We start from the raw sequence: 21337 nt of genomic DNA, 5'->3' as shown, positions 1-21337 counted from the left end.
TGACTGTGCTTCTAAATAGCATGAAATAGCAATCTTTGTACAAAGTTTTAACATTGGGGAGACAGATTGGTCGAAAAAAAAGCAGACAGGCGCTGCTGAGATTCGAACTCAGGATCTCCTGTTTACTAGACAGGCGCTTTAACCAACTAAGCCACAGCACCTTTTTTGCATCTGGTCTCCTTTCCTTCCTCATGTAATCATTTAGAAGTGAAATCCACTTTTTTTAAGGCTAGGCTTCTGTAGCAATATAACTTTTCAAAATGTTTTCCAATTGACTGAAACTCCATTGCACAAAACGAGCATGTCATTAATCGTCGATTTAGAGTGGACTGCATTGCCCAGTGTGTGCATTGAGGAGCACATGTTCGTCTTTACTGGGGAGCAAGTTTGCACTCATGAATGTGGCAAAACATTCAAATCCGTAAGTGGGTGAACATTAAAGTCCTAGATGCTGCAAATCTCTATATCTGGATACGGAATGACTGAAAAAAGTTATGTCTCCAGTGTCAAAATGTGTGTAATGCACTAGTAATTCATTTCCTTTATTGCCCAGTGAGGTAGCCATGTATGGAGGTGCTGTAGAGTGAAAATCAAGTTTCAAATGGGCAGTGATCCCTGTGCCTGGATAGCTCAGTCGGTAGAGCATCAGACTTTTCATCTGAGGGTCCAGGGTTCAAGTCCCTGTTCAGGCGTACCTTTGCTTCTTTTACAAAAAATTAAGCAGGAAATATGAATTGCTCATTCTAATATGTGCTATTTCTGATGGCATCGCAACCTTGGGCAATATGACTCTAAGGTAGTGGAGTCCAGAGTTCTTGGATGCTTTGCCAACATTTCAAGCCTGACTGTGCTTCTAAATAGCATGAAATAGCAATCTTTGTACAAAGTTTTAATATTGGGGAGACAGATTGGTCGAAAAAAAAGCAGACAGGCGCTGCTGAGATTTGAACTCAGGATCTCCTGTTTACTAGACAGGCGCTTTAACCAACTAAGCCGCAGCACCTTTTTTGCATCTGGTCTCCTTTCCTTCCTCATGTAATCATTTAGAAGTGAAATCCACTTTTTTAAGGCTGGGCTTCTGTTGCAATATAACTTTTCAAAATGTTTTCCAATTGACTGAAACTCCATTGCACAAAACGAGCATGTCATTAATCGTCGATTTAGAGTGGACTGCATTGCCCAGTGTGTGCATTGAGGAGCACATGTTCGTCTTTACTGGGGAGCAAGTTTGCACTCATGAATGTGGCAAAACATTCAAATCCGTAAGTGGGTGAACATTAAAGTCCTAGATGCTGCAAATCTCTATATCTGGATAAGGAATGACTGAAAAAAGTTATGTCTCCAGTGTCAAAATGTGTGTAATGCACTAGTAATTCATTTCCTTTATTGCCCAGTGAGGTAGCCATGTATGGAGGTGCTGTAGAGTGAAAATCAAGTTTCAAATGGGCAGTAATCCCTGTGCCTGGATAGCTCAGTCGGTAGAGCATCAGACTTTTAATCTGAGGGTCCAGGGTTCAAGTCCCTGTTCAGGCGTACCTTTGCTTCTTTTACAAAAAATTAAGCAGGAAATATGAATTGCTCATTCTAATATGTGCTATTTCTGATGGCATCGCAACCTTGGGCAATATGACTCTAAGGTAGTGGAGTCCAGAGTTCTTGGATGCTTTGCCAACATTTCAAGCCTGACTGTGCTTCTAAATAGCATGAAATAGCAATCTTTGTACAAAGTTTTAATATTGGGGAGACAGATTGGTCGAAAAAAAAGCAGACAGGCGCTGCTGAGATTCGAACTCAGGATCTCCTGTTTACTAGACAGGCGCTTTAACCAACTAAGCCGCAGCACCTTTTTTGCATCTGGTCTCCTTTCCTTCCTCATGTAATCATTTAGAAGTGAAATCCACTTTTTTAAGGCTGGGCTTCTGTTGCAATATAACTTTTCAAAATGTTTTCCAATTGACTGAAACTCCATTGCACAAAACGAGCATGTCATTAATCGTCGATTTAGAGTGGACTGCATTGCCCAGTGTGTGCATTGAGGAGCACATGTTCGTCTTTACTGGGGAGCAAGTTTGCACTCATGAATGTGGCAAAACATTAAAATCCGTAAGTGGGTGACCATTAAAGTCCTACATGCTGCAAATCTCTATATCTGGATACGGAATGACTGAAAAAAGTTATGTCTCCAGTGTCAAAATGTGTGTAATGCACTAGTAATTCATTTCCTTTATTGACCAGTGAGGTAGCCATGTATGGAGGTGCTGTAGAGTGAAAATCAAGTTTCAAATGGGCAGTGATCCCTGTGCCTGGATAGCTCAGTCGGTAGAGCATCAGACTTTTAATCTGAGGGTCCAGGGTTCAAGTCCCTGTTCAGGCGTACCTTTGCTTCTTTTACAAAAAATTAAGCAGGAAATATGAATTGCTCATTCTAATATGTGCTATTTCTGATGGCATCGCAACCTTGGGCAATATGACTCTAAGGTAGTGGAGTCCAGAGTTCTTGGAGGCTTTGCCAACATTTCAAGCCTGACTGTGCTTCTAAATAGCATGAAATAGCAATCTTTGTACAAAGTTTTAACATTGGGGAGACAGATTGGTCGAAAAAAAAGCAGACAGGCGCTGCTGAGATTCGAACTCAGGATCTCCTGTTTACTAGACAGGCGCTTTAACCAACTAAGCCACAGCACCTTTTTTGCATCTGGTCTCCTTTCCTTCCTCATGTAATCATTTAGAAGTGAAATCCACTTTTTTTAAGGCTAGGCTTCTGTAGCAATATAACTTTTCAAAATGTTTTCCAATTGACTGAAACTCCATTGCACAAAACGAGCATGTCATTAATCGTCGATTTAGAGTGGACTGCATTGCCCAGTGTGTGCATTGAGGAGCACATGTTCGTCTTTACTGGGGAGCAAGTTTGCACTCATGAATGTGGCAAAACATTCAAATCCGTAAGTGGGTGAACATTAAAGTCCTAGATGCTGCAAATCTCTATATCTGGATACGGAATGACTGAAAAAAGTTATGTCTCCAGTGTCAAAATGTGTGTAATGCACTAGTAATTCATTTCCTTTATTGCCCAGTGAGGTAGCCATGTATGGAGGTGCTGTAGAGTGAAAATCAAGTTTCAAATGGGCAGTGATCCCTGTGCCTGGATAGCTCAGTCGGTAGAGCATCAGACTTTTCATCTGAGGGTCCAGGGTTCAAGTCCCTGTTCAGGCGTACCTTTGCTTCTTTTACAAAAAATTAAGCAGGAAATATGAATTGCTCATTCTAATATGTGCTATTTCTGATGGCATCGCAACCTTGGGCAATATGACTCTAAGGTAGTGGAGTCCAGAGTTCTTGGATGCTTTGCCAACATTTCAAGCCTGACTGTGCTTCTAAATAGCATGAAATAGCAATCTTTGTACAAAGTTTTAATATTGGGGAGACAGATTGGTCGAAAAAAAAGCAGACAGGCGCTGCTGAGATTTGAACTCAGGATCTCCTGTTTACTAGACAGGCGCTTTAACCAACTAAGCCGCAGCACCTTTTTTGCATCTGGTCTCCTTTCCTTCCTCATGTAATCATTTAGAAGTGAAATCCACTTTTTTAAGGCTGGGCTTCTGTTGCAATATAACTTTTCAAAATGTTTTCCAATTGACTGAAACTCCATTGCACAAAACGAGCATGTCATTAATCGTCGATTTAGAGTGGACTGCATTGCCCAGTGTGTGCATTGAGGAGCACATGTTCGTCTTTACTGGGGAGCAAGTTTGCACTCATGAATGTGGCAAAACATTCAAATCCGTAAGTGGGTGAACATTAAAGTCCTAGATGCTGCAAATCTCTATATCTGGATAAGGAATGACTGAAAAAAGTTATGTCTCCAGTGTCAAAATGTGTGTAATGCACTAGTAATTCATTTCCTTTATTGCCCAGTGAGGTAGCCATGTATGGAGGTGCTGTAGAGTGAAAATCAAGTTTCAAATGGGCAGTAATCCCTGTGCCTGGATAGCTCAGTCGGTAGAGCATCAGACTTTTAATCTGAGGGTCCAGGGTTCAAGTCCCTGTTCAGGCGTACCTTTGCTTCTTTTACAAAAAATTAAGCAGGAAATATGAATTGCTCATTCTAATATGTGCTATTTCTGATGGCATCGCAACCTTGGGCAATATGACTCTAAGGTAGTGGAGTCCAGAGTTCTTGGATGCTTTGCCAACATTTCAAGCCTGACTGTGCTTCTAAATAGCATGAAATAGCAATCTTTGTACAAAGTTTTAATATTGGGGAGACAGATTGGTCGAAAAAAAAGCAGACAGGCGCTGCTGAGATTCGAACTCAGGATCTCCTGTTTACTAGACAGGCGCTTTAACCAACTAAGCCGCAGCACCTTTTTTGCATCTGGTCTCCTTTCCTTCCTCATGTAATCATTTAGAAGTGAAATCCACTTTTTTAAGGCTGGGCTTCTGTTGCAATATAACTTTTCAAAATGTTTTCCAATTGACTGAAACTCCATTGCACAAAACGAGCATGTCATTAATCGTCGATTTAGAGTGGACTGCATTGCCCAGTGTGTGCATTGAGGAGCACATGTTCGTCTTTACTGGGGAGCAAGTTTGCACTCATGAATGTGGCAAAACATTAAAATCCGTAAGTGGGTGACCATTAAAGTCCTACATGCTGCAAATCTCTATATCTGGATACGGAATGACTGAAAAAAGTTATGTCTCCAGTGTCAAAATGTGTGTAATGCACTAGTAATTCATTTCCTTTATTGACCAGTGAGGTAGCCATGTATGGAGGTGCTGTAGAGTGAAAATCAAGTTTCAAATGGGCAGTGATCCCTGTGCCTGGATAGCTCAGTCGGTAGAGCATCAGACTTTTAATCTGAGGGTCCAGGGTTCAAGTCCCTGTTCAGGCGTACCTTTGCTTCTTTTACAAAAAATTAAGCAGGAAATATGAATTGCTCATTCTAATATGTGCTATTTCTGATGGCATCGCAACCTTGGGCAATATGACTCTAAGGTAGTGGAGTCCAGAGTTCTTGGATGCTTTGCCAACATTTCAAGCCTGACTGTGCTTCTAAATAGCATGAAATAGCAATCTTTGTACAAAGTTTTAATATTGGGGAGACAGATTGGTCGAAAAAAAAGCAGACAGGCGCTGGTGAGATTCGAACTCAGGATCTCCTGTTTACTAGACAGGCGCTTTAACCAACTAAGCCACAGCACCTTTTTTGCATCTGGTCTCCTTTCCTTCCTCATGTAATCATTTAGAAGTGAAATCCACTTTTTTAACGCTGGGCTTCTGTTGCAATATAACTTTTCAAAATGTTTTCCAATTGACTGAAACTCCATTGCACAAAACGAGCATGTCATTAATCGTCGATTTAGAGTGGACTGCATTGCCCAGTGTGTGCATTGAGGAGCACATGTTCGTCTTTACTGGGGAGCAAGTTTGCACTCATGAATGTGGCAAAACATTCAAATCCGTAAGTGGGTGACCATTAAAGTCCTACATGCTGCAAATCTCTATATCTGGATACGGAATGACTGAAAAAAGTTATGTCTCCAGTGTCAAAATGTGTGTAATGCACTAGTAATTCATTTCCTTTATTGACCAGTGAGGTAGCCATGTATGGAGGTGCTGTAGAGTGAAAATCAAGTTTCAAATGGGCAGTGATCCCTGTGCCTGGATAGCTCAGTCGGTAGAGCATCAGACTTTTAATCTGAGGGTCCAGGGTTCAAGTCCCTGTTCAGGCGTACCTTTGCTTCTTTTACAAAAAATTAAGCAGGAAATATGAATTGCTCATTCTAATATGTGCTATTTCTGATGGCATCGCAACCTTGGGCAATATGACTCTAAGGTAGTGGAGTCCAGAGTTCTTGGATGCTTTGCCAACATTTCAAGCCTGACTGTGCTTCTAAATAGCATGAAATAGCAATCTTTGTACAAAGTTTTAACATTGGGGAGACAGATTGGTCGAAAAAAAAGCAGACAGGCGCTGCTGAGATTTGAACTCAGGATCTCCTGTTTACTAGACAGGCGCTTTAACCAACTAAGCCACAGCACCTTTTTTGCATCTGGTCTCCTTTCCTTCCTCATGTAATCATTTAGAAGTGAAATCCACTTTTTTTAAGGCTAGGCTTCTGTAGCAATATAACTTTTCAAAATGTTTTCCAATTGACTGAAACTCCATTGCACAAAACGAGCATGTCATTAATCGTCGATTTAGAGTGGACTGCATTGCCCAGTGTGTGCATTGAGGAGCACATGTTCGTCTTTACTGGGGAGCAAGTTTGCACTCATGAATGTGGCAAAACATTCAAATCCGTAAGTGGGTGAACATTAAAGTCCTAGATGCTGCAAATCTCTATATCTGGATACGGAATGACTGAAAAAAGTTATGTCTCCAGTGTCAAAATGTGTGTAATGCACTAGTAATTCATTTCCTTTATTGACCAGTGAGGTAGCCATGTATGGAGGTGCTGTAGAGTGAAAATCAAGTTTCAAATGGGCAGTGATCCCTGTGCCTGGATAGCTCAGTCGGTAGAGCATCAGAATTGTCATCTGAGGGTCCAGGGTTCAAGTCCCTGTTCAGGCGTACCTTTGCTTCTTTTACAAAAAATTAAGCAGGAAATATGAATTGCTCATTCTAATATGTGCTATTTCTGATGGCATCGCAACCTTGGGCAATATGACTCTAAGGTAGTGGAGTCCAGAGTTCTTGGATGCTTTGCCAACATTTCAAGCCTGACTGTGCTTCTAAATAGCATGAAATAGCAATCTTTGTACAAAGTTTTAATATTGGGGAGACAGATTGGTCGAAAAAAAAGCAGACAGGCGCTGCTGAGATTTGAACTCAGGATCTCCTGTTTACTAGACAGGCGCTTTAACCAACTAAGCCGCAGCACCTTTTTTGCATCTGGTCTCCTTTCCTTCCTCATGTAATCATTTAGAAGTGAAATCCACTTTTTTAAGGCTGGGCTTCTGTTGCAATATAACTTTTCAAAATGTTTTCCAATTGACTGAAACTCCATTGCACAAAACGAGCATGTCATTAATCGTCGATTTAGAGTGGACTGCATTGCCCAGTGTGTGCATTGAGGAGCACATGTTCGTCTTTACTGGGGAGCAAGTTTGCACTCATGAATGTGGCAAAACATTCAAATCCGTAAGTGGGTGACCATTAAAGTCCTACATGCTGCAAATCTCTATATCTGGATACGGAATGACTGAAAAAAGTTATGTCTCCAGTGTCAAAATGTGTGTAATGCACTAGTAATTCATTTCCTTTATTGACCAGTGAGGTAGCCATGTATGGAGGTGCTGTAGAGTGAAAATCAAGTTTCAAATGGGCAGTGATCCCTGTGCCTGGATAGCTCAGTCGGTAGAGCATCAGACTTTTAATCTGAGGGTCCAGGGTTCAAGTCCCTGTTCAGGCGTACCTTTGCTTCTTTTACAAAAAATTAAGCAGGAAATATGAATTGCTCATTCTAATATGTGCTATTTCTGATGGCATCGCAACCTTGGGCAATATGACTCTAAGGTAGTGGAGTCCAGAGTTCTTGGAGGCTTTGCCAACATTTCAAGCCTGACTGTGCTTCTAAATAGCATGAAATAGCAATCTTTGTACAAAGTTTTAACATTGGGGAGACAGATTGGTCGAAAAAAAAGCAGACAGGCGCTGCTGAGATTCAAACTCAGGATCTCCTGTTTACTAGACAGGCGCTTTAACCAACTAAGCCACAGCACCTTTTTTGCATCTGGTCTCCTTTCCTTCCTCATGTAATCATTTAGAAGTGAAATCCACTTTTTTTAAGGCTAGGCTTCTGTAGCAATATAACTTTTCAAAATGTTTTCCAATTGACTGAAACTCCATTGCACAAAACGAGCATGTCATTAATCGTCGATTTAGAGTGGACTGCATTGCCCAGTGTGTGCATTGAGGAGCACATGTTCGTCTTTACTGGGGAGCAAGTTTGCACTCATGAATGTGGCAAAACATTCAAATCCGTAAGTGGGTGAACATTAAAGTCCTAGATGCTGCAAATCTCTATATCTGGATACGGAATGACTGAAAAAAGTTATGTCTCCAGTGTCAAAATGTGTGTAATGCACTAGTAATTCATTTCCTTTATTGCCCAGTGAGGTAGCCATGTATGGAGGTGCTGTAGAGTGAAAATCAAGTTTCAAATGGGCAGTGATCCCTGTGCCTGGATAGCTCAGTCGGTAGAGCATCAGACTTTTCATCTGAGGGTCCAGGGTTCAAGTCCCTGTTCAGGCGTACCTTTGCTTCTTTTACAAAAAATTAAGCAGGAAATATGAATTGCTCATTCTAATATGTGCTATTTCTGATGGCATCGCAACCTTGGGCAATATGACTCTAAGGTAGTGGAGTCCAGAGTTCTTGGATGGTTTGCCAACATTTCAAGCCTGACTGTGCTTCTAAATAGCATGAAATAGCAATCTTTGTACAAAGTTTTAATATTGGGGAGACAGATTGGTCGAAAAAAAAGCAGACAGGCGCTGCTGAGATTTGAACTCAGGATCTCCTGTTTACTAGACAGGCGCTTTAACCAACTAAGCCGCAGCACCTTTTTTGCATCTGGTCTCCTTTCCTTCCTCATGTAATCATTTAGAAGTGAAATCCACTTTTTTAAGGCTGGGCTTCTGTTGCAATATAACTTTTCAAAATGTTTTCCAATTGACTGAAACTCCATTGCACAAAACGAGCATGTCATTAATCGTCGATTTAGAGTGGACTGCATTGCCCAGTGTGTGCATTGAGGAGCACATGTTCGTCTTTACTGGGGAGCAAGTTTGCACTCATGAATGTGGCAAAACATTCAAATCCGTAAGTGGGTGAACATTAAAGTCCTAGATGCTGCAAATCTCTATATCTGGATACGGAATGACTGAAAAAAGTTATGTCTCCAGTGTCAAAATGTGTGTAATGCACTAGTAATTCATTTCCTTTATTGCCCAGTGAGGTAGCCATGTATGGAGGTGCTGTAGAGTGAAAATCAAGTTTCAAATGGGCAGTAATCCCTGTGCCTGGATAGCTCAGTCGGTAGAGCATCAGACTTTTAATCTGAGGGTCCAGGGTTCAAGTCCCTGTTCAGGCGTACCTTTGCTTCTTTTACAAAAAATTAAGCAGGAAATATGAATTGCTCATTCTAATATGTGCTATTTCTGATGGCATCGCAACCTTGGGCAATATGACTCTAAGGTAGTGGAGTCCAGAGTTCTTGGATGCTTTGCCAACATTTCAAGCCTGACTGTGCTTCTAAATAGCATGAAATAGCAATCTTTGTACAAAGTTTTAATATTGGGGAGACAGATTGGTCGAAAAAAAAGCAGACAGGCGCTGCTGAGATTCGAACTCAGGATCTCCTGTTTACTAGACAGGCGCTTTAACCAACTAAGCCGCAGCACCTTTTTTGCATCTGGTCTCCTTTCCTTCCTCATGTAATCATTTATAAGTGAAATCCACTTTTTTAAGGCTGGGCTTCTGTTGCAATATAACTTTTCAAAATGTTTTCCAATTGACTGAAACTCCATTGCACAAAACGAGCATGTCATTAATCGTCGATTTAGAGTGGACTGCATTGCCCAGTGTGTGCATTGAGGAGCACATGTTCGTCTTTACTGGGGAGCAAGTTTGCACTCATGAATGTGGCAAAACATTCAAATCCGTAAGTGGGTGACCATTAAAGTCCTACATGCTGCAAATCTCTATATCTGGATACGGAATGACTGAAAAAAGTTATGTCTCCAGTGTCAAAATGTGTGTAATGCACTAGTAATTCATTTCCTTTATTGACCAGTGAGGTAGCCATGTATGGAGGTGCTGTAGAGTGAAAATCAAGTTTCAAATGGGCAGTGATCCCTGTGCCTGGATAGCTCAGTCGGTAGAGCATCAGACTTTTAATCTGAGGGTCCAGGGTTCAAGTCCCTGTTCAGGCGTACCTTTGCTTCTTTTACAAAAAATTAAGCAGGAAATATGAATTGCTCATTCTAATATGTGCTATTTCTGATGGCATCGCAACCTTGGGCAATATGACTCTAAGGTAGTGGAGTCCAGAGTTCTTGGATGCTTTGCCAACATTTCAAGCCTGACTGTGCTTCTAAATAGCATGAAATAGCAATCTTTGTACAAAGTTTTAATATTGGGGAGACAGATTGGTCGAAAAAAAAGCAGACAGGCGCTGGTGAGATTCGAACTCAGGATCTCCTGTTTACTAGACAGGCGCTTTAACCAACTAAGCCACAGCACCTTTTTTGCATCTGGTCTCCTTTCCTTCCTCATGTAATCATTTAGAAGTGAAATCCACTTTTTTAACGCTGGGCTTCTGTTGCAATATAACTTTTCAAAATGTTTTCCAATTGACTGAAACTCCATTGCACAAAACGAGCATGTCATTAATCGTCGATTTAGAGTGGACTGCATTGCCCAGTGTGTGCATTGAGGAGCACATGTTCGTCTTTACTGGGGAGCAAGTTTGCACTCATGAATGTGGCAAAACATTCAAATCCGTAAGTGGGTGAACATTAAAGTCCTAGATGCTGCAAATCTCTATATCTGGATACGGAATGACTGAAAAAAGTTATGTCTCCAGTGTCAAAATGTGTGTAATGCACTAGTAATTCATTTCCTTTATTGACCAGTGAGGTAGCCATGTATGGAGGTGCTGTAGAGTGAAAATCAAGTTTCAAATGGGCAGTGATCCCTGTGCCTGGATAGCTCAGTCGGTAGAGCATCAGACTTTTAATCTGAGGGTCCAGGGTTCAAGTCACGGTTCAGGCGTACCTTTGCTTCTTTTACAAAAAATTAAGCAGGAAATATGAATTGCTCATTCTAATATGTGCTATTTCTGATGGCATCGCAACCTTGGGCAATATGACTCTAAGGTAGTGGAGTCCAGAGTTCTTGGAGGCTTTGCCAACATTTCAAGCCTGACTGTGCTTCTAAATAGCATGAAATAGCAATCTTTGTACAAAGTTTTAACATTGGGGAGACAGATTGGTCGAAAAAAAAGCAGACAGGCGCTGCTGACATTCAAACTCAGGATCTCCTGTTTACTAGACAGGCGCTTTAACCAACTAAGCCACAGCACCTTTTTTGCATCTGGTCTCCTTTCCTTCCTCATGTAATCATTTAGAAGTGAAATCCACTTTTTTTAAGGCTAGGCTTCTGTTGCAATATAACTTTTCAAAATGTTTTCCAATTGACTGAAACTCCATTGCACAAAACGAGCATGTCAGTAATCGTCGATTTAGAGTGGACTGCATTGCCCAGTGTGTGCATTGAGGAGCACATGTTCGTCTTTACTGGGGAGCAAGTTTGCACTCATGAATGTGGCAAAACATTCAAATCCGTAAGTGGGTGACCATTAAAGTCCTACATGCTGCAAATCTCTATATCTGGATACGGAATGACTGAAAAAAGTTATGTCTCCAGTGTCAAAATGTGTGTAATGCACTAGTAATTCATTTCCTTTATTGACCAGTGAGGTAGCCATGTATGGAGGTGCTGTAGAGTGAAAATCAAGTTTCAAATGGGCAGTGATCCCTGTGCCTGGATAGCTCAGTTGGTAGAGCATCAGACTTTTAATCTGAGGGTCCAGGGTTCAAGTCCCTGTTCAGGCGTACCTTTGCTTCTTTTACAAAAAATTAAGCAGGAAATATGAATTGCTCATTCTAATATGTGCTATTTCTGATGGCATCGCAACCTTGGGCAATATGACTCTAAGGTAGTGGAGTCCAGAGTTCTTGGATGCTTTGCCAACATTTCAAGCCTGACTGTGCTTCTAAATAGCATGAAATAGCAATCTTTGTACAAAGTTTTAATATTGGGGAGACAGATTGGTCGAAAAAAAAGCAGACAGGCGCTGCTGAGATTCGAACTCAGGATCTCCTGTTTACTAGACAGGCACTTTAACCAACTAAGCCACAGCACCTTTTTTGCATCTGGTTTCCTTTCCTTCCTCATGTAATCATTTAGAAGTGAAATCCACTTTTTTAAGGCTGGGCTTCTGTTGCAATATAACTTTTCAAAATGTTTTCCAATTGACTGAAACTCCATTGCACAAAACAAGCATGTCATTAATCGTCGATTTAGAGTGGACTGCATTGCCCAGTGTGTGCATTGAGGAGCACATGTTCGTCTTTACTGGGGAGCAAGTTTGCACTCATGAATGTGGCAAAACATTCAAATCCGTAAGTGGGTGAACATTAAAGTCCTAGATGCTGAAAATCTCTATATCTGGATACGGAATGACTGAAAAAAGTTATGTCTCCAGTGTCAAAATGTGTGTAATGCACTAGTAATTAATTTCCTTTATTGACCAGTGAGGTAGCCATGTATGGAGGTGCTGTAGAGTGAAAATCAAGTTTCAAATGGGCAGTGATCCCTGTGCCTGGATAGCTCAGTCGGTAGAGCATCAGACTTTTAATCTGAGGGTCCAGGGTTCAAGTCACTGTTCAGGTGTACCTTTGCTTCTTTTACAAAAAATTAAGCAGGAAATATGAATTGCTCATTCTAATATGTGCTATTTCTGATGGCATCGCAACCTTGGGCAATATGACTCTAAGGTAGTGGAGTCCAGAGTTCTTGGAGGCTTTGCCAACATTTCAAGCCTGACTGTGCTTCTAAATAGCATGAAATAGCAATCTTTGTACAAAGTTTTAACATTGGGGAGACAGATTGGTCGAAAAAAAAGCAGACAGGCGCTGCTGAGATTCAAACTCAGGATCTCCTGTTTACTAGACAGGCGCTTTAACCAACTAAGCCACAGCACCTTTTTTGCATCTGGTCTCCTTTCCTTCCTCATGTAATAATTTAGAAGTGAAATCCACTTTTTTTAAGGCTAGGCTTCTGTAGCAATATAACTTTTCAAAATGTTTTCCAATTGACTGAAACTCCATTGCACAAAACGAGCATGTCATTAATCGTCGATTTAGAGTGGACTGCATTGCCCAGTGTGTGCATTGAGGAGCACATGTTCGTCTTTACTGGGGAGCAAGTTTGCACTCATGAATGTGGCAAAACATTCAAATCCGTAAGTGGGTGAACATTAAAGTCCTAGATGCTGCAAATCTCTATATCTGGATACGGAATGACTGAAAAAAGTTATGTCTCCAGTGTCAAAATGTGTGTAATGCACTAGTAATTCATTTCCTTTATTGACCAGTGAGGTAGCCATGTATGGAGGTGCTGTAGAGTGAAAATCAAGTTTCAAATGGGCAGTGATCCCTGTGCCTGGATAGCTCAGTCGGTAGAGCATCAGAATTTTCATCTGAGGGTCCAGGGTTCAAGTCCCTGTTCAGGCGTACCTTTGCTTCTTTTACAAAAAATTAAGCAGGAAATATGAATTGCTCATTCTAATATGTGCTATTTCTGATGGCATCGCAACCTTGGGCAATATGACTCTAAGGTAGTGGAGTCCAGAGTTCTTGGATGCTTTGCCAACATTTCAAGCCTGACTGTGCTTCTAAATAGCATGAAATAGCAATCTTTGTACAAAGTTTTAATATTGGGGAGACAGATTGGTCGAAAAAAAAGCAGACAGGCGCTGCTGAGATTTGAACTCAGGATCTCCTGTTTACTAGACAGGCGCTTTAACCAACTAAGCCGCAGCACCTTTTTTGCATCTGGTCTCCTTTCCTTCCTCATGTAATCATTTAGAAGTGAAATCCACTTTTTTAAGGCTGGGCTTCTGTTGCAATATAACTTTTCAAAATGTTTTCCAATTGACTGAAACTCCATTGCACAAAACGAGCATGTCATTAATCGTCGATTTAGAGTGGACTGCATTGCCCAGTGTGTGCATTGAGGAGCACATGTTCGTCTTTACTGGGGAGCAAGTTTGCACTCATGAATGTGGCAAAACATTCAAATCCGTAAGTGGGTGAACATTAAAGTCCTAGATGCTGCAAATCTCTATATCTGGATACGGAATGACTGAAAAAAGTTATGTCTCCAGTGTCAAAATGTGTGTAATGCACTAGTAATTCATTTCCTTTATTGCCCAGTGAGGTAGCCATGTATGGAGGTGCTGTAGAGTGAAAATCAAGTTTCAAATGGGCAGTAATCCCTGTGCCTGGATAGCTCAGTCGGTAGAGCATCAGACTTTTAATCTGAGGGTTCAAGTCCCTGTTCAGGCGTACCTTTGCTTCTTTTACAAAAAATTAAGCAGGAAATATGAATTGCTCATTCTAATATGTGCTATTTCTGATGGCATCGCAACCTTGGGCAATATGACTCTAAGGTAGTGGAGTCCAGAGTTCTTGGATGCTTTGCCAACATTTCAAGCCTGACTGTGCTTCTAAATAGCATGAAATAGCAATCTTTGTACAAAGTTTTAATATTGGGGAGACAGATTGGTCGAAAAAAAAGCAGACAGGCGCTGCTGAGATTCGAACTCAGGATCTCCTGTTTACTAGACAGGCGCTTTAACCAACTAAGCTGCAGCACCTTTTTTGCATCTGGTCTCCTTTCCTTCCTCATGTAATCATTTAGAAGTGAAATCCACTTTTTTAAGGCTGGGCTTCTGTTGCAATATAACTTTTCAAAATGTTTTCCAATTGACTGAAACTCCATTGCACAAAACGAGCATGTCATTAATCGTCGATTTAGAGTGGACTGCATTGCCCAGTGTGTGCATTGAGGAGCACATGTTCGTCTTTACTGGGGAGCAAGTTTGCACTCATGAATGTGGCAAAACATTCAAATCCGTAAGTGGGTGACCATTAAAGTCCTACATGCTGCAAATCTCTATATCTGGATACGGAATGACTGAAAAAAGTTATGTCTCCAGTGTCAAAATGTGTGTAATGCACTAGTAATTCATTTCCTTTATTGACCAGTGAGGTAGCCATGTATGGAGGTGCTGTAGAGTGAAAATCAAGTTTCAAATGGGCAGTGATCCCTGTGCCTGGATAGCTCAGTCGGTAGAGCATCAGACTTTTAATCTGAGGGTCCAGGGTTCAAGTCCCTGTTCAGGCGTACCTTTGCTTCTTTTACAAAAAATTAAGCAGGAAATATGAATTGCTCATTCTAATATGTGCTATTTCTGATGGCATCGCAACCTTGGGCAATATGACTCTAAGGTAGTGGAGTCCAGAGTTCTTGGAGGCTTTGCCAACATTTCAAGCCTGACTGTGCTTCTAAATAGCATGAAATAGCAATCTTTGTACAAAGTTTTAACATTGGGGAGACAGATTGGTCGAAAAAAAAGCAGACAGGCGCTGCTGAGATTCGAACTCAGGATCTCCTGTTTACTAGACAGGCGCTTTAACCAACTAAGCCACAGCACCTTTTTTGCATCTGGTCTCCTTTCCTTCCTCATGTAATCATTTAGAAGTGAAATCCACTTTTTTTAAGGCTAGGCTTCTGTAGCAATATAACTTTTCAAAATGTTTTCCAATTGACTGAAACTCCATTGCACAAAACGAGCATGTCATTAATCGTCGATTTAGAGTGGACTGCATTGCCCAGTGTGTGCATTGAGGAGCACATGTTCGTCTTTACTGGGGAGCAAGTTTGCACTCATGAATGTGGCAAAACATTCAAATCCGTAAGTGGGTGAACATTAAAGTCCTAGATGCTGCAAATCTCTATATCTGGATACGGAATGACTGAAAAAAGTTATGTCTCCAGTGTCAAAATGTGTGTAATGCACTAGTAATTCATTTCCTTTATTGCCCAGTGAGGTAGCCATGTATGGAGGTGCTGTAGAGTGAAAATCAAGTTTCAAATGGGCAGTGATCCCTGTGCCTGGATAGCTCAGTCGGTAGAGCATCAGACTTTTCATCTGAGGGTCCAGGGTTCAAGTCCCTGTTCAGGCGTACCTTTGCTTCTTTTACAAAAAATTAAGCAGGAAATATGAATTGCTCATTCTAATATGTGCTATTTCTGATGGCATCGCAACCTTGGGCAATATGACTCTAAGGTAGTGGAGTCCAGAGTTCTTGGATGCTTTGCCAACATTTCAAGCCTGACTGTGCTTCTAAATAGCATGAAATAGCAATCTTTGTACAAAGTTTTAATATTGGGGAGACAGATTGGTCGAAAAAAAAGCAGACAGGCGCTGCTGAGATTTGAACTCAGGATCTCCTGTTTACTAGACAGGCGCTTTAACCAACTAAGCCGCAGCACCTTTTTTGCATCTGGTCTCCTTTCCTTCCTCATGTAATCATTTAGAAGTGAAATCCACTTTTTTAAGGCTGGGCTTCTGTTGCAATATAACTTTTCAAAATGTTTTCCAATTGACTGAAACTCCATTGCACAAAACGAGCATGTCATTAATCGTCGATTTAGAGTGGACTGCATTGCCCAGTGTGTGCATTGAGGAGCACATGTTCGTCTTTACTGGGGAGCAAGTTTGCACTCATGAATGTGGCAAAACATTCAAATCCGTAAGTGGGTGAACATTAAAGTCCTAGATGCTGCAAATCTCTATATCTGGATAAGGAATGACTGAAAAAAGTTATGTCTCCAGTGTCAAAATGTGTGTAATGCACTAGTAATTCATTTCCTTTATTGCCCAGTGAGGTAGCCATGTATGGAGGTGCTGTAGAGTGAAAATCAAGTTTCAAATGGGCAGTAATCCCTGTGCCTGGATAGCTCAGTCGGTAGAGCATCAGACTTTTAATCTGAGGGTCCAGGGTTCAAGTCCCTGTTCAGGCGTACCTTTGCTTCTTTTACAAAAAATTAAGCAGGAAATATGAATTGCTCATTCTAATATGTGCTATTTCTGATGGCATCGCAACCTTGGGCAATATGACTCTAAGGTAGTGGAGTCCAGAGTTCTTGGATGCTTTGCCAACATTTCAAGCCTGACTGTGCTTCTAAATAGCATGAAATAGCAATCTTTGTACAAAGTTTTAATATTGGGGAGACAGATTGGTCGAAAAAAAAGCAGACAGGCGCTGCTGAGATTCGAACTCAGGATCTCCTGTTTACTAGACAGGCGCTTTAACCAACTAAGCCGCAGCACCTTTTTTGCATCTGGTCTCCTTTCCTTCCTCATGTAATCATTTAGAAGTGAAATCCACTTTTTTAAGGCTGGGCTTCTGTTGCAATATAACTTTTCAAAATGTTTTCCAATTGACTGAAACTCCATTGCACAAAACGAGCATGTCATTAATCGTCGATTTAGAGTGGACTGCATTGCCCAGTGTGTGCATTGAGGAGCACATGTTCGTCTTTACTGGGGAGCAAGTTTGCACTCATGAATGTGGCAAAACATTAAAATCCGTAAGTGGGTGACCATTAAAGTCCTACATGCTGCAAATCTCTATATCTGGATACGGAATGACTGAAAAAAGTTATGTCTCCAGTGTCAAAATGTGTGTAATGCACTAGTAATTCATTTCCTTTATTGACCAGTGAGGTAGCCATGTATGGAGGTGCTGTAGAGTGAAAATCAAGTTTCAAATGGGCAGTGATCCCTGTGCCTGGATAGCTCAGTCGGTAGAGCATCAGACTTTTAATCTGAGGGTCCAGGGTTCAAGTCCCTGTTCAGGCGTACCTTTGCTTCTTTTACAAAAAATTAAGCAGGAAATATGAATTGCTCATTCTAATATGTGCTATTTCTGATGGCATCGCAACCTTGGGCAATATGACTCTAAGGTAGTGGAGTCCAGAGTTCTTGGATGCTTTGCCAACATTTCAAGCCTGACTGTGCTTCTAAATAGCATGAAATAGCAATCTTTGTACAAAGTTTTAATATTGGGGAGACAGATTGGTCGAAAAAAAAGCAGACAGGCGCTGGTGAGATTCGAACTCAGGATCTCCTGTTTACTAGACAGGCGCTTTAACCAACTAAGCCACAGCACCTTTTTTGCATCTGGTCTCCTTTCCTTCCTCATGTAATCATTTAGAAGTGAAATCCACTTTTTTAACGCTGGGCTTCTGTTGCAATATAACTTTTCAAAATGTTTTCCAATTGACTGAAACTCCATTGCACAAAACGAGCATGTCATTAATCGTCGATTTAGAGTGGACTGCATTGCCCAGTGTGTGCATTGAGGAGCACATGTTCGTCTTTACTGGGGAGCAAGTTTGCACTCATGAATGTGGCAAAACATTCAAATCCGTAAGTGGGTGAACATTAAAGTCCTAGATGCTGCAAATCTCTATATCTGGATACGGAATGACTGAAAAAAGTTATGTCTCCAGTGTCAAAATGTGTGTAATGCACTAGTAATTAATTTCCTTTATTGACCAGTGAGGTAGCCATGTATGGAGGTGCTGTAGAGTGAAAATCAAGTTTCAAATGGGCAGTAATCCCTGTGCCTGGATAGCTCAGTCGGTAGAGCATCAGACTTTTAATCTGAGGGTCCAGGGTTCAAGTCCCTGTTCAGGCGTACCTTTGCTTCTTTTACAAAAAATTAAGCAGGAAATATGAATTGCTCATTCTAATATGTGATATTTCTGATGGCATCGCAACCTTGGGCAATATGACTCTAAGGTAGTGGAGTCCAGAGTTCTTGGATGCTTTGCCAACATTTCAAGCCTGACTGTGCTTCTAAATAGCATGAAATAGCAATCTTTGTACAAAGTTTTAATATTGGGGAGACAGATTGGTCGAAAAAAAAGCAGACAGGCGCTGCTGAGATTCGAACTCAGGATCTCCTGTTTACTAGACAGGCGCTTTAACCAACTAAGCCGCAGCACCTTTTTTGCATCTGGTCTCCTTTCCTTCCTCATGTAATCATTTAGAAGTGAAATCCACTTTTTTAAGGCTGGGCTTCTGTTGCAATATAACTTTTCAAAATGTTTTCCAATTGACTGAAACTCCATTGCACAAAACGAGCATGTCATTAATCGTCGATTTAGAGTGGACTGCATTGCCCAGTGTGTGCATTGAGGAGCACATGTTCGTCTTTACTGGGGAGCAAGTTTGCACTCATGAATGTGGCAAAACATTAAAATCCGTAAGTGGGTGACCATTAAAGTCCTACATGCTGCAAATCTCTATATCTGGATACGGAATGACTGAAAAAAGTTATGTCTCCAGTGTCAAAATGTGTGTAATGCACTAGTAATTCATTTCCTTTATTGACCAGTGAGGTAGCCATGTATGGAGGTGCTGTAGAGTGAAAATCAAGTTTCAAATGGGCAGTGATCCCTGTGCCTGGATAGCTCAGTCGGTAGAGCATCAGACTTTTAATCTGAGGGTCCAGGGTTCAAGTCCCTGTTCAGGCGTACCTTTGCTTCTTTTACAAAAAATTAAGCAGGAAATATGAATTGCTCATTCTAATATGTGCTATTTCTGATGGCATCGCAACCTTGGGCAATATGACTCTAAGGTAGTGGAGTCCAGAGTTCTTGGATGCTTTGCCAACATTTCAAGCCTGACTGTGCTTCTAAATAGCATGAAATAGCAATCTTTGTACAAAGTTTTAATATTGGGGAGACAGATTGGTCGAAAAAAAAGCAGACAGGCGCTGGTGAGATTCGAACTCAGGATCTCCTGTTTACTAGACAGGCGCTTTAACCAACTAAGCCACAGCACCTTTTTTGCATCTGGTCTCCTTTCCTTCCTCATGTAATCATTTAGAAGTGAAATCCACTTTTTTAACGCTGGGCTTCTGTTGCAATATAACTTTTCAAAATGTTTTCCAATTGACTGAAACTCCATTGCACAAAACGAGCATGTCATTAATCGTCGATTTAGAGTGGACTGCATTGCCCAGTGTGTGCATTGAGGAGCACATGTTCGTCTTTACTGGGGAGCAAGTTTGCACTCATGAATGTGGCAAAACATTCAAATCCGTAAGTGGGTGAACATTAAAGTCCTAGATGCTGCAAATCTCTATATCTGGATACGGAATGACTGAAAAAAGTTATGTCTCCAGTGTCAAAATGTGTGTAATGCACTAGTAATTAATTTCCTTTATTGACCAGTGAGGTAGCCATGTATGGAGGTGCTGTAGAGTGAAAATCAAGTTTCAAATGGGCAGTGATCCCTGTGCCTGGATAGCTCAGTCGGTAGAGCATCAGACTTTTAATCTGAGGGTCCAGGGTTCAAGTCACGGTTCAGGCGTACCTTTGCTTCTTTTACAAAAAATTAAGCAGGAAATATGAATTGCTCATTCTAATATGTGCTATTTCTGATGGCATCGCAACCTTGGGCAATATGACTCTAAGGTAGTGGAGTCCAGAGTTCTTGGAGGCTTTGCCAACATTTCAAACCTGACTGTGCTTCTAAATAGCATGAAATAGCAATCTTTGTACAAAGTTTTAACATTGGGGAGACAGATTGGTCAAAAAAAAAGCAGACAGGCGCTGCTGACATTCAAACTCAGGATCTCCTGTTTACTAGACAGGCGCTTTAACCAACTAAGCCACAGCACCTTTTTTGCATCTGGTCTCCTTTCCTTCCTCATGTAATCATTTAGAAGTGAAATCCACTTTTTTTAAGGCTAGGCTTCTGTAGCAATATAACTTTTCAAAATGTTTTCCAATTGACTGAAACTCCATTGCACAAAACGAGCATGTCATTAATCGTCGATTTAGAGTGGACTGCATTGCCCAGTGTGTGCATTGAGGAGCACATGTTCGTCTTTACTGGGGAGCAAGTTTGCACTCATGAATGTGGCAAAACATTCAAATCCGTAAGTGGGTGACCATTAAAGTCCTACATGCTGCAAATCTCTATATCTGGATACGGAATGACTGAAAAAAGTTATGTCTCCAGTGTCAAAATGTGTGTAATGCACTAGTAATTCATTTCCTTTATTGACCAGTGAGGTAGCCATGTATGGAGGTGCTGTAGAGTGAAAATCAAGTTTCAAATGGGCAGTGATCCCTGTGCCTGGATAGCTCAGTCGGTAGAGCATCAGACTTTTAATCTGAGGGTCCAGGGTTCAAGTCCCTGTTCAGGCGTACCTTTGCTTCTTTTACAAAAAATTAAGCAGGAAATATGAATTGCTCATTCTAATATGTGCTATTTCTGATGGCATCGCAACCTTGGGCAATATGACTCTAAGGTAGTGGAGTCCAGAGTTCTTGGATGCTTTGCCAACATTTCAAGCCTGACTGTGCTTCTAAATAGCATGAAATAGCAATCTTTGTACAAAGTTTTAATATTGGGGAGACAGATTGGTCGAAAAAAAAAGCAGACAGGCGCTGCTGAGATTTGAACTCAGGATCTCCTGTTTACTAGACAGGCGCTTTAACCAACTAAGCCGCAGAACCTTTTTTGCATCTGGTCTCCTTTCCTTCCTCATGTAATCATTTAGAAGTGAAATCCACTTTTTTAAGGCTGGGCTTCTGTTGCAATATAACTTTTCAAAATGTTTTCCAATTGACTGAAACTCCATTGCACAAAACGAGCATGTCATTAA

At 41.1% G+C, this 21337-nt stretch overlaps 16 non-coding genes across 16 annotated transcripts; all 16 read left to right on the top strand.

The window, feature by feature from the left end:
* The first annotated feature begins 1460 nt into the window (after window positions 1-1460).
* TRNAK-UUU (transfer RNA lysine (anticodon UUU)) lies at window positions 1461-1533 on the top strand. The gene has a single exon. It is a non-coding gene; the product is annotated as a tRNA-Lys (tRNA).
* A 768-nt stretch (window positions 1534-2301) lies between these two features.
* On the top strand, window positions 2302-2374 carry TRNAK-UUU (transfer RNA lysine (anticodon UUU)). Its single transcript has one exon. It is a non-coding gene; the product is annotated as a tRNA-Lys (tRNA).
* Window positions 2375-3984: 1610 nt separating this feature from the next.
* TRNAK-UUU (transfer RNA lysine (anticodon UUU)) lies at window positions 3985-4057 on the top strand. Its single transcript has one exon. It is a non-coding gene; the product is annotated as a tRNA-Lys (tRNA).
* A 768-nt stretch (window positions 4058-4825) lies between these two features.
* Window positions 4826-4898, top strand: TRNAK-UUU (transfer RNA lysine (anticodon UUU)). Its single transcript has one exon. It is a non-coding gene; the product is annotated as a tRNA-Lys (tRNA).
* Window positions 4899-5666: 768 nt separating this feature from the next.
* TRNAK-UUU (transfer RNA lysine (anticodon UUU)) lies at window positions 5667-5739 on the top strand. The gene has a single exon. It is a non-coding gene; the product is annotated as a tRNA-Lys (tRNA).
* A 769-nt stretch (window positions 5740-6508) lies between these two features.
* On the top strand, window positions 6509-6581 carry TRNAT-UGU (transfer RNA threonine (anticodon UGU)). The gene has a single exon. It is a non-coding gene; the product is annotated as a tRNA-Thr (tRNA).
* A 768-nt stretch (window positions 6582-7349) lies between these two features.
* TRNAK-UUU (transfer RNA lysine (anticodon UUU)) lies at window positions 7350-7422 on the top strand. Its single transcript has one exon. It is a non-coding gene; the product is annotated as a tRNA-Lys (tRNA).
* Window positions 7423-9032: 1610 nt separating this feature from the next.
* Window positions 9033-9105, top strand: TRNAK-UUU (transfer RNA lysine (anticodon UUU)). Its single transcript has one exon. It is a non-coding gene; the product is annotated as a tRNA-Lys (tRNA).
* A 768-nt stretch (window positions 9106-9873) lies between these two features.
* Window positions 9874-9946, top strand: TRNAK-UUU (transfer RNA lysine (anticodon UUU)). The gene has a single exon. It is a non-coding gene; the product is annotated as a tRNA-Lys (tRNA).
* A 1610-nt stretch (window positions 9947-11556) lies between these two features.
* Window positions 11557-11629, top strand: TRNAK-UUU (transfer RNA lysine (anticodon UUU)). The gene has a single exon. It is a non-coding gene; the product is annotated as a tRNA-Lys (tRNA).
* A 3285-nt stretch (window positions 11630-14914) lies between these two features.
* TRNAK-UUU (transfer RNA lysine (anticodon UUU)) lies at window positions 14915-14987 on the top strand. The gene has a single exon. It is a non-coding gene; the product is annotated as a tRNA-Lys (tRNA).
* A 1610-nt stretch (window positions 14988-16597) lies between these two features.
* Window positions 16598-16670, top strand: TRNAK-UUU (transfer RNA lysine (anticodon UUU)). Its single transcript has one exon. It is a non-coding gene; the product is annotated as a tRNA-Lys (tRNA).
* A 768-nt stretch (window positions 16671-17438) lies between these two features.
* On the top strand, window positions 17439-17511 carry TRNAK-UUU (transfer RNA lysine (anticodon UUU)). Its single transcript has one exon. It is a non-coding gene; the product is annotated as a tRNA-Lys (tRNA).
* A 768-nt stretch (window positions 17512-18279) lies between these two features.
* On the top strand, window positions 18280-18352 carry TRNAK-UUU (transfer RNA lysine (anticodon UUU)). Its single transcript has one exon. It is a non-coding gene; the product is annotated as a tRNA-Lys (tRNA).
* Window positions 18353-19120: 768 nt separating this feature from the next.
* Window positions 19121-19193, top strand: TRNAK-UUU (transfer RNA lysine (anticodon UUU)). Its single transcript has one exon. It is a non-coding gene; the product is annotated as a tRNA-Lys (tRNA).
* Window positions 19194-20803: 1610 nt separating this feature from the next.
* Window positions 20804-20876, top strand: TRNAK-UUU (transfer RNA lysine (anticodon UUU)). The gene has a single exon. It is a non-coding gene; the product is annotated as a tRNA-Lys (tRNA).
* The last annotated feature ends 461 nt before the right edge of the window (window positions 20877-21337 follow it).

The sequence above is a fragment of the Ambystoma mexicanum genome, unplaced genomic scaffold (genome assembly GCF_040938575.1).
Source record: "Ambystoma mexicanum isolate Mex_15411 unplaced genomic scaffold, UKY_AmexF1_1 Mex_scaf1, whole genome shotgun sequence".
Taxonomy (NCBI): Eukaryota; Metazoa; Chordata; class Amphibia; order Caudata; family Ambystomatidae; genus Ambystoma; species Ambystoma mexicanum.
This window is presented reverse-complemented; position numbering and strand designations above follow the sequence as displayed.